General features: G+C 46.9%; 1 protein-coding gene across 1 annotated transcript in view; it reads right to left on the reverse strand.

Moving 5' to 3' along the window:
• The window catches only part of SUSD6 (sushi domain containing 6), an 81889-nt gene extending 70216 nt beyond the window's left edge, over window positions 1–11673 (reverse strand). Inside the window, exons 1-2 of the mRNA XM_082485640.1 lie at window positions 11579–11673; window positions 4273–4359 (exon numbers count right to left, since the gene is read on the reverse strand). The gene's annotated coding sequence lies outside the window, so the exon portion shown is untranslated. The remainder of the gene's footprint in view (window positions 1–4272; window positions 4360–11578) is intronic.
• Window positions 11674–16189: the final 4516 nt, after the last annotated feature.

Raw genomic sequence — 16189 nt, forward strand, 5'->3', positions numbered from 1 at the left:
AACTGCTACTCTACCAACACAGAGATGAGTCTCTGTCCCAAAAGTAAGTTACATATCAACAGCTCTGATGCCTATTACAAATAGCTGTCTTTTCTTGGGACTCTTACAACAGATTTGCTGAACTGGAGAAGACTGCTTTCTGTCACGAACTGCAGAGCCCTTCCTGTTGGAAAGGCATTGAGAAGAAGGGATTCCTGCAAGTGAGATGGTAGACCAGCTAGAATGCCAATTTCCTTGAATAGCCACAGTTAAGGACATTGGCAACACCCATTCCCTCCTTCCTTTTCATCTGAAGGACCCATCCTCATAAAGGAGAAGTACCTCAATCTATACATCCCACGTGAACCCAGCTAGCCTCACTGCAACTCCTGCTTAAGGAACACATCAGAGCCTGATCCCTACTACAGTCAGAGGGGAAATAGCACCCGCAAGTAATGCGGAGTTCCAACCTGCCACTCCAAGGTTAGCCGAGATTACTGACCACCAGCTAGTTTGACCCAAGCACTCCCCAGGAAGCTAAGCTCTACCTGTAAACATGACTCTGTTAAGGTAACAGAGCCAGAGGGGAATTGGCCAGGGAGCACAAGGCTATAGGGGGGGGAAAACTTCTTCCCAATCTCACACACAGCAAGTTGTTTGTCACGTCAAAAGTCAAAGAGCCTTTTTGCAATGTGTTAGTTGATGACTAAGCTATGCTAATGGAAAAATTTAGCTTCACAATAAGGGAAAGATACACATGAAAAATTAAAATCAAGAAGTGCCTCTTCCACAAAATGTTGGGGGGAAGTGAGGAGGAGGTGGGGAGAAGCAATCGTCATAGCTTAAGTGGAACAATACACTGTCCCCAGGACATGGTGGCTGCTGAAAACCCATCTTCCTTTCCCTCTACCAGAGATTAACCCAGACAGTCACAAGGGTTAAGCTGGTCTTCAAGTTACCTTAAAATAAACACCAAAAAAATCCACTAAAAACCCAACCCACTTTCATCTAGAATCCAAACCCTCAGTTCATACATAAAGAATCAGGCAGAGGAAGTCCCCTCTGGCCTCATACCAGCAGAGCAGAAAGAAAATATCTGGGGAGAAAAAACAAATCAATTTTGAATATTCTGTACTGTTTCCTTTATTTTTAATACCAACAATGCCATATGCCTCTGGAGTTTCATGCTACAGCACACCACTTAAAAAGGAAATACTAACCTGGACAAAAAATACCAAATCAAAATATACACAAAGTAGAAATCCCAGTATGTATGAAGGGATGCAGTTGAACACTGCCTGATCCCAGAGCAGACACCATTGTGACAAGCACTTGTGTTTTAGGCTTTCCACATTATAAATGGTTCAAGCAGACAAGAGGGAACAGACAAAAAAGCACAGGTTAGAGAGCATTTAAGGCCTTACAGGAAGCTTTGCACAGGAACTGTTCAGAAATGCTTCTACCATCCTCCTTCTGTTCTCTTCACAGGATAAAAATAATGGGGGAGAGGAATCCTGTGTTCTGTACACAACTTTTCTGCTGTCTTTCTCTCTCACACACACACCATTTCAGGATAATTGTTTCAAATCATAGAAGATGAACAGGATGTTGCAAAATGATACAATATGAATAACTCTAACTACAGCACACTCATTTGCAGGAAATGCCCTACATATGCTAAACAAGAGGGAAAAAAAAAAAAAAAACAACCAAAACCACATACGCCTTCCAGTTTTTATTTTGAGGTCATAAAAGCAATTGCCACCCTGAAAATGAGCATTTCCTGGGATTTAACAACTGTTGGGTTAATAGTGGTAGGCAAAGGCAGTTATGACTAGCCCATAATTTTACCCACATAAAACGTGTCACACTGCATCTATTAGTGATGTCTCTTCAGGATACTGTCAACCTTAAAAAAAAAAAAAAAAAAAAAAAGTGCTGTTTGGAAGTGCTCATAAACCTCTTTCTCACAGATAATGCTTCCACACAGGTTCACATCAGGAAGCCACTCTGGACACCCTTTGTAACACGCACTCCTCACCTGTGCACAGTCACTAGGTAAAAAGGTAAGATTCAGCTCTGGACCCCCTGCCCCAAACACTTTAAATCGGTACCTCAGATGGACGTCTTCTGATGGAGCCTTTCTCCCTCCTCCTTAATACCTTTATACACACTTTTTTGAGCTCAGCTCATCTAGACATTATGTCTACATAGCCAAAAATTGTGCAGTTTGCAAAGAGATCAGATTATTATATCATCACTACAGGCCTTTTCCAATTCTGCATTAGGAAAAAACACTCTCCATCAAAATGAAACACTATGAGAGCATTGCGCTGATATGCAGATGCTAGCCATGCAGACACACTCAGTCTCTGTCTTTTAGGGAAGTTCTTTAACTTGTCTAAATCCCTCCTGTCCCTCTATTCTGTACAGATACTAAAAAGGGTCTCAAACCACCCTGCAGAGAGAACAGCCCCTAGTGAAAGACAGCAAACTCCCTTACAAATTCATCAGAAGGCCAGCTCAGCCAGGCTCAGGACAGATTATCCATGGGGGATTGCCACCAACTAACCTCAGAGAACCCACTATCACGAACCAAATGGCTATACTAGGAGACCTGCTTTTAGAAGCACAAGGATGAGCTGCTCGTCAGCTTCATGCTGCCAAGGAAAGGCTAAAGAGGCTAACTCAGTACGCCTCTCCCCCTCCCTTCTTGATCTGCAAGTCATTTTTTAACAGCTTTGTCTCATGCGACCATTTCACATCAGACCTAACCAGTATCTTCACTACCACCCCCCGCCCTTTCCCTACAGCCACAAATAAGATTTAGTGAAGAGACACAGTTTTAATGGATTAATTTTTTTTTGTGTTACATTCCACACATACCTAGGTTTCAAGCTCCTCTCTACTGCTGTGCAGTTTGTCTTTAGACTCGGAGGAGATCATTGTCATAAACCAAAACAATATACAGATTGCATACACATTCATCCTAGAAAACTTACAGAGCATTTTGGACTAGTGATCGCTAAGTTAGTCTCTTTAAGGGTATTTAAAAGCATTTGAGAAACAGTATTTGTTTGCTCTGGCTAAGGAAGGAGGAAAGAAAGAGACAAAAGGAAAAATACCTTCCAAGTTTCAGCTACATGCCGACTTGCATTCTTTCAGTTACGTGTCCCAACATGTAACAAAAGATGCCACTATATTAAAGTTCAACATGTCTTGCATCAACAAAAAGTTACTTTCTTATTTAATGATACAAAAAAAACACACACACACACACACACATATCCACCAAGATATCTATTTAACAGAAGTGTTCAAGTACCATTCAGGAGCACCCAAAAAAACCTCAAAAGATTTAGACGAGCACTCCTAATGAGACCTCCTCAAAACTCAAGCCTTTGCACTCAAGCCAGCAGTTGCAGGAAACAAGGACAACAGGCCAGCACAGCAAGAAGAGTGGTAGCAAAGGAGCTTAATGCCTTATCGCTGCTAGAGGGATCTGAGGGGAAGAAGGCGTAGTCAGAGGAATTATCCCTATTCCGATTAGCATCAGAACAAAGGCTCACATTAGTTTGTCAGCACTAGGACTCCCCTAGAGTACTGGATAATAACCTTGTTGAAAGCATTAGAGGGATTTCCTTCCCTCCCCCCCCGCCCCCCAATCTCCTTCCCTTCTCTAAAGGAGGATAAAAGGGTGAGGTCCAAAAAACAGCTTTATGTTCAGTTGTCTGAAAGATATATCCAGATAGTTTCTTACCACTAAAACATAAAATACACAAGTAAGATCCTTCTGTGATAGGTTTTCAAAGGTAACATTTGGGAGCGGGCATGGAAAAAAAATATCAAAACAAAACAAAAACTATTTTCTGGTCAAGAGCAAGAGTCAGATAGTACAGGTAGCTTACAGTACATGCTTAACTCTAGAAGGCAGGAGCACAACAGTTTCTACAGCAAAACCACGGAGTGACAAGGGCGTGAAGAATACAAGGGGAAAAAAAAAAAAAAACAGCTTGCGGTATCTGAATACCACAAAAAACAGGTTAACAGAGTTGTCAGGAAAAAGGCTAAAGCATGGTTATAAAGGAGTCAGACCCTAAGAACGTTTTAGAATGCCAGCTTTCAAAAGAGGAAGTAATAACAACACGTGGCTGTCTCGCTGCAGGAGAACATGGAAGGCAGCACATTCTGATTTTAGTCTACAGAAAAGTCATGGCATTTGGACAAAATGCAGGTTTAAAAAGCAAAAAAAGATCAGGAAAAATAAAGTAACAGCATTAGCTTTCATCTTACCTGGTGTTGACACAAGCTGGCATACAATGGTTGTCAAGTCAGTATGATTAAAGTGGTGATTCAGTGACGACAGGTTGATTCACACACCTAGGAATGCACAAAAAAGTATTAGCTGCGAGCACACAGGGGATAAGAATGGTGCTCTGTCACACAAGAGCCAGAAGGATGAGGGGCAGAAGCAGCTCTGTTGTGTTTTTCAGACACAGGCACAAAGCTATGCTTCAGATAGACATAACCTGCAAAATTCAGATCTGGGTTTGAGATACACTGCACAAGTTGCTCAAAAACAAACAATAATAAAAACTACCCTCACACATCCATTTAAAAATCTCAAGTATCAGAGAATAGATCAGTTTCAAGCATAGTCAAGTGTTACAGAAAACACTTTTCATCAGTGTTCAAGCTTTGGTTTTGTTTTGGTTTTTTTTTTTTTTTTTATGGGACAGAAAGTTCTGAGATACCTGATATACATAGATTAGAACTGCATGAAGTCCAGCCACCACATATACACATACACTTCTACAAATAAAAATCTAGCGATCACAAATACTGCATACTTCCCAAACAAGCACAGGAGAAAGGAAATTTATTTCTACGGTGCCTAAAAAACACCAGTATGTTTTATTGTCTCTTATCCCCCCACAGACCCTCTTTATTCAGCATTAATACTAAAAATTCCAAGACTTAAACAGAAGAGATGGTTATTAATAAAGTAACCTTCTCTCCACTTGGGAAAGCACAGCAACCAACTGCGAACTGGGCAAACTGGTCATCCAAAAGTGAAAGTAAAAGCTGTGCAGCTGAAAGGCATTTTTGTCTAGCATGCTTAAAAGATCTCCTTTGTTGTTAAACATTTCATTGTCACATTTAAATGTCAGCTTTTTGAGTCTCAGAAGCATGCAAGCCCTGCAAGACAGCAGACCAGAAACAGACTTGAGATGGAGGTTCTCACGCTAATGAAATTAAAAGTAAACCTAGCAAACTCCTCTTTGTGTCTCTCATTCAACTTAAATAATCACACACGTACCAAAAGACACAGCCCCAGACCATACAACCCTGCTCCCCATACCCATGAAGCAGTTTTTAAATGGATCTCTGTTAGTAGGCTTGTATGGCTTTATAGTCGCTGCTCACAAAGCTAAGGCAAAGCCTGCGATGAGTCTCCAGCATATTTTTGTTGCATGTCACAGAACCAGTTTGCAGCATTTCAGGATCACACAGCTCTTGCAACAATGCTTTAGTTATATAAAGACGTACTACTAGATTTTCCTAAGGGAAAAACAGGAGCATCCCTCTCCTGAAGCAAGCAGCATGCCCTTTTTACACTTTCAAAAGGAGTGAGGGGCCCTAGGAGAGGAGTCCGGTTTAAAGCTTTCAGGATGATTCCACATATGGCTGCTGGGTCACCAGTGGCATACGCAGCAGCAGATGGAGAAGTGAAGCTTTCATACCCACTGAGCAATGCTCTGCAATTTTGACACTTCTCTTGAAAAGCAGAGATGTCAATCACCCTTCCAGGCTGGTGTTTTGGCACAGAAGAGATTCTCCTCAGGCTGTGTACCAACACCGAAGGATAACCTATACAGGCTATTTTGGGAGCAGTTTCTGTCTTAGCTTTCAAGTATAATGAATCCCTACACAGCAGAGAATGATAAATTACTGTTAAGTCTTCTTCACTGCACGTCAGCTTTCTTTTGTCTTTTGGCTCGCAGGAGAGCAACACATACCCAGTATGCATCTTTACCTTCCCCCTGACCCTCATTTAAAGGGGTTTTAATTGACATAAGTCTTAACAAATAAAATGTCTTGTGAGAGTGATTGGCACAAATGGCCTCTAATAGCCAAAGGAGATTCTGGCACATCCCACAATACAATTGTGTTAGTGTGGGCTGCTTTAATATTTACTCCTTGAAGACTTTCCAGAAGTTATTTACCAAGAAGGAAAAAAACCCCAAACATCTTAAATAGGTCAGAGACATTCAAGCATTTCACTAATCTATATATTTAAAACTACACATAAAAACTATGGCTCCTTCCAAAGCAAACTGCCTTTAACAGCTACTGTTGAAAATCAAGTTGCAAGTTTAGCTATTAAAAGATTTATATTTTTATATAGCGTACAAACATCAGTCTCAATCTCGCTTACAGAAATTGGGGGTCCGGTATTTTTTTTGGGGGGTGGTGGTGCGGTTGTTTTTTTTTGTTTTAAAAAGACTGATGTATCAACAGGATTTCCCTCTTAAAACTTACACTCCCTTAAGAGTCCTGCAGAAAGAGATCCAATACTCCAACATAACTTACCTATCTTCACTCCCAAACAAGATGCAAACTTGGTTATGACCAGAGATTCTTTCAATTCCCACTCATTTTATTACAAAACCCCATTAAAACAATGCAGGGAAAAAACAGGAACAGCAGCAAACCACAGCAATGTTTAATTACAAATCAGGAGGAAAATTAGTTGAGGGAAAACAAACAGCTTTAAAGTTTTCAAAAAGGTTCTGGAGCTTTTGAAGTGTAAGCTAAGGAAGCTATGAACAGAGACAGAGAGTATTGAAACCAGGTCACCTCTGAGCATGAGGTTAAAATGGTGCACATTTCAGCCTAGCAAAGTTCAAGCATCTACAAGGAAGTTATTCCTATGGCAAGTGAGTTTACACTGCTGGACTGAAAGCCATTCTAGTCTACAGCATAAATATGATGCAGCGTTTCATTCCCCACATAAAAGTGCTTCCAGAAGCCACTTTCCCTTTACCCTGCCCTACCAGGTCCAAAAGCTGTACTTTACCTTGCCTACAAGGTTACTGCTGCAGAGGTGATGAACAACCCGTTCCACTTAACACTCACTTATACCAAGAAGCAAATTTACTGCTGGGTGGGCTGGTTGCCAGGATAGCCGTACCCCTCGGGGAATCACCAGGGCCACATGAGACACATCGACCCTTTGCGCTGTAGAGAAGGTTCACAGTGTACGCTCCGCTTTCGGAGCCTGCCCACCGTTCAACACACACGCAGAGAAAGCCAGAAGCTGGTGGAAGGGGGCAACTGAAGCAGTGAGAAAGAGGTAGGGGTTGTTATACATCTAACTTCTGGTCCTGCAACTCTTTGACAGCGTGGGCTTCCTCAATAAACTGTCTTGAATTATCACATACAAATAACCTCAGTTTAAAATAAATAAGTAAGCAAGCAAACAACAGACCAGGCTTCTACCGGTCTCTTATTAGCATCACTAGGATCAGTCTGAAAATACCCGGTTTGCAGACTGCATCACAAAATACACCATGCAAGAACACTTAGCTTCCTGTGAGAGAGCACTAGCTGCCACTACTCAGTAACAAAACAAACAGTGTAGGAATGGTGGGTGAAAATATTTCTTGCTAAATACAAAAGCTGGCTTCCCAAAATTTATAAGAAGCATTTCCACTGGTTAAACTTGCAGCTGCTCAAATGAGTCAGCTAGCAGAGTCAAGGAAAATAATGTCCGTATAACTACGGAAGAGCAAAGCTGGGTGAATTACACAGAAGGACTTGCAAAGACAGAGTGTTTCACCGAACTCATCTACCTGTCATCTCTAACTACTACTCTCTGTGCTGGGGCTTAAATCATTACCTCTGAAGTAATTCCATTTGTACCCAGAATAGCTTCATAACAGAGATTAAACATGTATGATGGCATTTCTAAAGACATGACGCTTGTCATGACAACTAGATAAACATAAGAGCTGACTATTGTATTTCTGGCAAAAGAAATCTACTGTAACCAATACCACATTAAGAACCAGCATCTTTGCTATGTATAGGTTAAGTTTTCCCTTTTCCTGTTCTAGGAAATGCCTTCATGTTTCTATTTACATACTCCTAAAGCAGAATTCAGTCCCTTCTGCCACCTCCCCCCCAAACCCTCCCAAGTCTTTCAGGCAAGCGGACCCAGCCCTGCCAGTGAAAGATCACCTCTCTCCCAGCTAAGCCTGATCAGCTGGGATCAGTGGTTATAGCAGCTGACAAGTGGCTCGAGGGGCAGGGGAGCTACGGGGACTCCCTGTACGAGGCAGAGCACCCAAGAAGATGTAGACCGGGAAACACTGGAGCAAGGCTTCCAAGCTACTGACCTTTCATGCAGTTATCGGCAGGCAATGGGCTTCTCTGGGAGGATCTCAGGGTAGCAAGAAGAGATGCAACTTTTAAAAGGCCAAAAAAAAAAAAAAAGACAGCAGTGGCCTGACACAGACTCTGGGTGCAGCATCAAACCTTCCTGGATTGACAGAGGCCAGCAGCTTACATCTGTTTTCTCAAGAAAGCAGAACAAGCAAGAAACGTATTTGGGTGGTATAGCAGTAGATAGCTGTGGTGTGAGCAAGTACGCTGATAAAAAGCAGAAGTGATGCAACAGGAACTGCCGCAGACACAGAAACCCAAGTCTGCAGCTAAGAGGTTGCACAGCGGAGAAGCTGAGGTTAAGGCCACTGCAGACTGCTCTTACTGAGAGTTGAAACAATTCTCCAGACAGGAATAAAATAGCTGAAAACAACCATGATCACAGGACTGAACTAATCCCATCAAAATGACTACACTACAGGCAGGACACACATTTAGTGACCAGTAACTATTGCTCGCTGACTCCCCAGGCAGCTCGTGAGCTCAAGCAGCCATTTCAGCACACCTTCACATGCTGCACTAAATATAAACTCTGCTGATAACTGTCTGGAAACTGTTTCAGCAGAGACACGGTGCATTGAACAACTCAAGGACATTGGGCCCTCCTCAAAGACCACAGGTGGCCATGACAAGCAGAGAGAAGGTGACAGAACCAAAGTCCCTGCTACCATTAATACTGTGGTTGGGAAATTTCAGCCTCCAGAGCAGTACTTTCCCAGACACGGACTTCACTGACGCATCTGCATATTAAAAAAAACCTTTAAAGCAGGAACTTGAGAGCATCTGGGTTTTGACAACTACTTGTCTAAGAGGAGGTTATGTCTCCCTTGTCGCGTGCTACTCTGCTCTACAGTGAGATACAACACCATAAAGTGATAACAATCATCTTCGATTTTAAAAGCTAGTTAGATTACGTAGCAGGTCTTTCAGACACATTTCCTTCATCCCAGTGGCCCCTTAAAGAAACATACCCTCCTGCTTTTGGACAGTACTCTCTTCTCTAGTGGTCCATGAAACACTCATTTATATAACAGGACAAGCCAATTTAAGAGGGCAGATGAAACTCCAAATAAGGAGGGAAAAAAAAGTTATTTTCTTCTCCAAGTTTTGCTTACAGAATCACCACCAGAAACAACATGCAAGTTATAAAGAGACAGAAGTGTGACCTGTAAAACTGCCCGTGCCACAACTAGCCACCAGATTACAATACTGGAAAAACTTATTCTCTCTGCATAGAAGTATACCCCCAAAAAATAGCATGGCGTGAGAAGAAGAAATGGAGGCAGATTTGCACAGACATTTATGACAGACACCTGAAGAGAAGGCAGCGGATGAAATCAACGTTAAACTGCAGACACAAAAGCACCGATCCTTAGAGCACTGGCATTTAATATGCAAATTCTCTTTCTGCTTAGGCATTTTGCCTCCCTTTGACATATACAGACAAGTTCTAACTAGAGATGCAGACTAGGGAAAGTCCCCTTTCCCCATTATCTCATGGGTTTTTTTTTTCTAAGCAACAGCTAAGTGCTCTGAAAATAACTATGTCACTTCTGCTTCTGTTCAGAAGGGAAAACAAAAGAAAAAAAAGTAGAAAAATTGTTATTACTAAAATAGAGGCAACATCTTCCCAGCTCTGACACAGGATGCAAGCGGGTGCCCGATACCTATAGCGCAGCCTAGCAGAAGAGAAAGACAAGCCGAACAACAAACAGAGGACAGTAAAGATACTCTGGAAGAGATCCAGATGTCTTGAGCTTAGTCCTACCACATGGAAAATTAAAGAGGTTAAAACCTCCTGTTAAGAACTCTTCCTCCCATTGTTCTGACCACTGACTCTCCTGAACAAGCTGCATTGCTCCAGAAACCTCAGGAATTACGGTGACAACAGACTCCTGCCAAGAGAAGCACCATTACATAATAGCATTTATGGGAACATGCACAAAAAGCCACTAGGAAGCGCAACCAGACAAGTGCAAAATCCTCTCTGCCCATCAGCTCTGTTTAGCTCTCGACTGTTCCAAAGAAGACTTCAGGATATTTTTAATTTATGTGTTTACTTCCTCTCACCTCCTTCCACCCAACAAAGTCTGTTACTGTAACTATACCGAGATCAAGTCCATTCCCAGCAATAGCGTAACCCTCTTGAGAATAAGCCCATTTGAAACTACTGTATTTGCATTAATCTGTTAAAAAGAACACTACAGAGATGAAAAACTGTGTTACTCTGCGCACTAGGTAAATACATTAGAAATAAAAAATATTTATTATGGTATCATTTTCCTCTTTTACTCAGTTTTCGGGATACTTAACGATAGCTACTGCTTTTCAGTTATCAAAAGCCCAGAGTGTCTATTTTTGAGTTCTGGGTCCTCCGGTGGGGGCAGATTTACGACAGATTTGTTACAGGCATGCGGAGGTTCAGCCCGAGCCCTGCACACGTGTACAGACGGCTGCCAGGGCAGCTCTGACCTCTGGGCGCTCCGGAGGCACCACAAACAAGAAAGCCGCGGTGAAGCCCTCCCAAACACCGAGTTTCTCACGGTTGCCGCCTCCGGTGCCTTCACCTCCTTCGCCTCAGCCACCGCTGCTTCTCCTCCTCCTCCTCCTCCGCGTCTCCAAACGCGAGCGAGGAAGGAGGAAACACTTTCCCCGCTGGGCGTTTTAAACCTCCGGGGGTTCACCCCCACACCGAGGAGGGTCCACCCAGCCTGAAGGTTCACGGTGAAGGCGGCCAGACCCCAGGGAAAGCCCGACCCGGGCGGCAGGCCGCGGCCGCACCAGGGGGGGTCGCGAGTCCCTCAGGTGACGTTATGTAACCGCACCGGCCGGTCGGCCAAAGCCCTCCCCCGGCCGGGGACGGGGGGGCTCCCGCCGCAGCCCCGCGGGCACCGACACCAGCCCCGCGGCTCTCCCCCTCCCTCTCCCCGCCGGGGAAGCTTGGAAGCGCCGCTGAGCCTCTCCACCAGCGCCTGCCTGCCGGCCCCCGCGGCAGGTAGGCGGCACGCTCCTCCACACACACGGCGGCAGGCCCGGCTCCCGGCCCCACCGCAGCCAGGCCGCTACCCCCGCCCCGCGCACCGGCCGCCGCCGCCCGCCGCCTCAGCGGCCTGCGCACACCCTCCCCCTCACCCTCCCCGCAGCGGCTCACCGGGCGGCTCAGCGGCGGGTGGGTCGCGGGGGTGAAGCCGGTGCCTGACCGGGGACTGGGTGGGGGCGGGCGGCGCGGCGCGCGGCGGGGCGGCGGTGCCGCTGCGCTGGGGCTGAAGGTCGGCGGCCGCGCGCCCCGGCCGCCCCGGCGTCTCAGCCCGCCCAACGCCCCGGCCGCCGCCGCCGCCACCGCCGCCGCCACAGCCCGCCAGGCCCCGCCCCGCCCCGCGTGGCCAGGCCACGCGGGGCGGGGCGGCCCTTAAAGGGGCCGCGCGGGGGGCGGCCGCCGGTGAAACGACGCGACGCGACGCGGCCGCTGAGTGGCGCCGCGTTGCCGTCCCGCCAGCAGGCCGGGGCCGGGGCCGGGGCCGGGGCCGGGGCCGGGGCCGGGGCCGGGGCCGGGGCCGGGGCCGGGGCGGCTCGGCTCGGCTCAGCTCACCGGCAGCCGCCGGCGGTCCTGTTTTACGGTAGGCAGAGGGAGCCCCACCGTAAGGAGAAACCGGTGGAGGCCGGCGGGAACGCTGCGAATCCCTCACCCCCGTCTTTTCCCCGCCCGCTGCCGGCCCGGCGCCCGGGAACGGCGGCTGCGGAGGGGGTTGGAGCCCTCTCGCCTACCGCTCTCCTGCTGGGGCAGGGCCGGCCCGGCGGCAGCAGGGGAGAACGCTGCTGCGAAACGCAAGTCGTTTCCTTGCGCTTTCAGCCCCTTCCTTCCCGGGGCGAGGGGTTGATGTCGCAGTGAGGTGCCCATCGCCTTTGCGGTGGCTCCAAATCGTACCAGAAGTTGGACAAGGGAGAGGTTCTGACACTGATAATGTCGCTGTGAAGCCGTGCTGAGCCCCCCCTCAGCAGCTGTTGTTCCAGCAGACGTCCATCTGCCAGCCCCTTCCGGGCCCCGTCTCCCCCACTTACCCACCGGCAGCCCCTCGGGCCCCCCTCCCAGCCGGGCCCTGCGGGCGGCAGGCCCTGTGGGAGCACGAGCCACACCGGCCTCCATCATTGTTGGTTGTTGGTGGCAATGTCCAAGGCTGAGCCATTGCTGGAGGAGGAGAGCACGCTCACGGGGGTTTGGTGCCCATAGGTGTTGGGGGACGTTCTGCGCCTTCTTGCCACCTCCTCTCTCTTCATCTGCTGTTTCTCTCCCAAGACAGCACTTCTGTATCCAACAGTGCACCCAGGGAATCGAGAAGGATCTCTTTCTTTGCTTTCCTTTCTCTTCCTCGAATTAACACTTACCTTCTATAGATCTGCTACATTATTCATCTTTTGCTATGGAGAGTGAGCTTTTCTCTCTCTTATGTGGGGGGAAAGCACACGTGGCTCTACTGGAATGGTGGAGGGAAGTTTACTTTTCCTATTTTCCTGCAATAGCACAGTGATCGTTCATAGTAAAAGCCTGTAATAGGCTATAGAAATGGCTTACCACCACTTGATCAGATGTAAGACGTGAATACAGTACATGACAAAACATTCCAAATAAATACTCCCCTTGTAAGCACTTCTAAACCTAAAAGCAAGAAAAAACTACATGGTCACCCAGAAAAACATGCCTGAAGGCAGGAAGGAAGAGAGCGGGATCTAGAGCCGCACACAAACCTGCCAACGCACACAGCTGCTCTTTTCGTGAGACCTTGGACACGGGCCAATATTTTCACTCTGCCCCTTCCACCTTTGCATTTTGCTCTGGTTTGACCCACTGGTGCAGCTCTTCTGGACCTGGAGGGAAAGTTCGGAAACCCACACACCTCTGAAAGAAAAGAGCGGTGAGGAGTCTGCCACGCTTTTCCCTCTGCTCAGAGCATTAACGCACCTTCCTGCAACTCCTGGCCAGTCCTCACTAAAATGGGCTCTCACTGGAGGCTGGCTCACATTTTCAGGTTCAACCAGTTAATGTTTTTAAATATTTAGAAGTACTTTTTCATTTCTATGCTATACTTCCTTTCCTTAATTGTCATTCATACATATTTCGCTTTATAACTCTATCAAGCCATAATAAAAAAATACTACACTCTTCTTCTGGGGCCTCAGATACACTAATGGGACTGTGCTTGTTTTTTTGTTTATCACAGAATCACAGAAATCAGCATTTACAGACTATCTTATATGTCCCAAGAATCGCACAGACTAATGCCTTTTACATCAGATTTACTATACCGCATCAGACCATGGATCTGTCTAATCCAAGATCCTGTTGCCGGTATTAGCCAACAGCTGATGCTTCAGAGGAAGTAAATGCCACCAACTGTCCCCAAAACAGGTACTTCCCTCTTCGCAGACCAGTGCCTGTGACCTACTGGACCCATTCTTTTCAGGCTCCAGGTTCTGAACAGGGAGGTGAAATATTTTCCTTTTTTTACATGTGTCAATAAAGGAAGCTCTGGAGCTACTACCACCAGAGTGCCTTTCCCACAGGTGAAAAGCTTAGGATCTCAACCCAAGTATTTTGGAACAATTTTCCTGATGTTCAAAGGCTTTTGGCTTGCTTGAATAGAAATGCAAAGAAATAATTCATTGAAACATTTAACCCTGGGTAGCAGACATTTTAACACATGAAAGCTGCCAAACCTCACTGGAAGGTCAAAGCATGCTTATTTTGTGCAGCCCCATCTGATTAAACAATTAATTTCCTATCCGGTGGTTACAGATGTTGCTTTTATTCCACAGAAGAAGCATTAGTATCACTGGAGTCCTAGACCATCAACACGCTCCTTCCTGGCAGAGACGCCGACGGGCATTTGGTCAGGCTGCAACTGGTGAGGGGGGCGGGGGAAGACGGCGGTCCATATATGGGGGCAGTGGGGCACCCCACAGGGTGTTTCAACCTGGTCCCCTTGGCAAGCCCATGGCAATGGGATGGTGGGGGAGGCTGGGCTGCTCATGCCGTAGGGAGAAGCCCCATTTTACAGCAATACAAAGCATTTCTCTTTTAGTGCAGCGAACGCGTGCTGTTCTGCATGTCTTGGTAGTCCCCCCACAGGGACAGTTGCTGTTCTCCAGATCCAAACCTGCCACTGGATTATTCAGATAAAAGAAACATCTTTTTAATCCCAGCCATGAAATTTGTATCCTGTCCTTCAAACTGATGACAGCCCTTCACATCCTCATAACTAACAAATGGTACCTTTCACCCTCACGCACCTACCTGCCCATCGCTTCCATCCCATGATGGACTTCACAGGTTATCGATGTCTGTCCAGGCACCATATATCTAACATGACCCCAATTTCAAGTTCATTTCCCTTTTGAGAGAGAAGCCACAGATAAAATATGATTCCTGATGGTAGTGCTCAGCTGGAAAAGGTCTTGTGACAGTCTAAGCACTATCAGAGAAGAAAATACAGCCTAAGAGAAAATGTTACCTCAGGCTACGATACAACCCATCCTTGCTCCTGGTAACATTACCATCCTGTGCAATGTCCTCCTCCCCAGCGCTATGTGCTCCTGCGGACAAGGAGGGCGTGCTGTACCTGCTCCATGCCATTTACTTTCTCCTCCACAGAGCTGCCCAGCCAGCAAGCCGAAAGACAGAGATGGCTTCACTCCAAGTACAAGCTGCCACAGACACCCTTCAGCACCCAGCTCAGTCACCAAAGACTTTTTGGCTTCTGTGGTGGGTTGACCCTGGCTGAACGCCAAGTGCCAACCAAAGCTGCTTTATCACTCCCCTTCTCAGCCAGACAGGGGAGAGAAAATATAACAAAAGGCTTGTAGGTCAAGATAAGAGCAGTGAGATCACTCACCAGTTACAGTCATGGGCAAAACAGACTCAACTTGGGGAAAATTACTTTAATTTATTACCAATCAAATCAGAGTAGGGTAATGAGAAATAAAACCCAAATCTTAAAACACCTTCCCCATACCCCTCCCTTCTTCCCAGGCTCAGCTTCACTCACAATTTTTCTCCACCTCCTCCCTGCGAGTGGCGCAGGGGAAATGGGGGAATGGGGGTTGCAGTCAGTTCATCACATGTTGTCTCTGCTGCTCCTTCATCCTCAGGGGGAGGACTCCTCACACGCTTCCCCTGCTCCAGCATGGGGTCCCTCCCACGGGAGACAGTTCTTCACAAACTGCTCCAGCATGGGTCCCTTCCACAGGGTGCAGTTCTTCAGGAACAGACTGCTCCAGTGTGTGTCCCCCACAGGGTGACAAGTCCTTCCAGCAAAACTGCTCCAGCATGTGTCCCCCACAGGGTGACAAGTCCTTCCAGCAAACCTGCTCCAGCATGGGCTCCTCTCTCCACGGGGCCACAGGTTCTGCCAGGACCCTGCTCCAGCACAAGCTTCCCATGGGGTCACAGCCTCCTTTGGGCATCCACCTGCTCTGGCGTGGGGTCCTCCACGGGCTGCAGATGGATATCTGCTCCACTGTGGACCTTGATGGGCTGCAGGGGGTCAGCCTGCCTCACCACGGTCTTCACCATGGGCTGCAGGGGAATCTCTGCTCCAGCGCCTGGAGCACCTCCTCCCCTCCTTCTTCACTGACCTTGGCATCTGCAGAGTTGTTTCTCTCACGTATTCTCACTCCTCTCCCTGGCAGCAATTGCTGTTCTGCAGTTTTGTTTGGGTTTTTTTCCCCCTTCTTAACTATGTTATCCCAGAGGCACCATCACCATCCC

This window comes from Vanellus vanellus (genome assembly GCF_965231255.1).
Source record: "Vanellus vanellus genome assembly, chromosome: 6".
Taxonomy (NCBI): Eukaryota; Metazoa; Chordata; class Aves; order Charadriiformes; family Charadriidae; genus Vanellus; species Vanellus vanellus.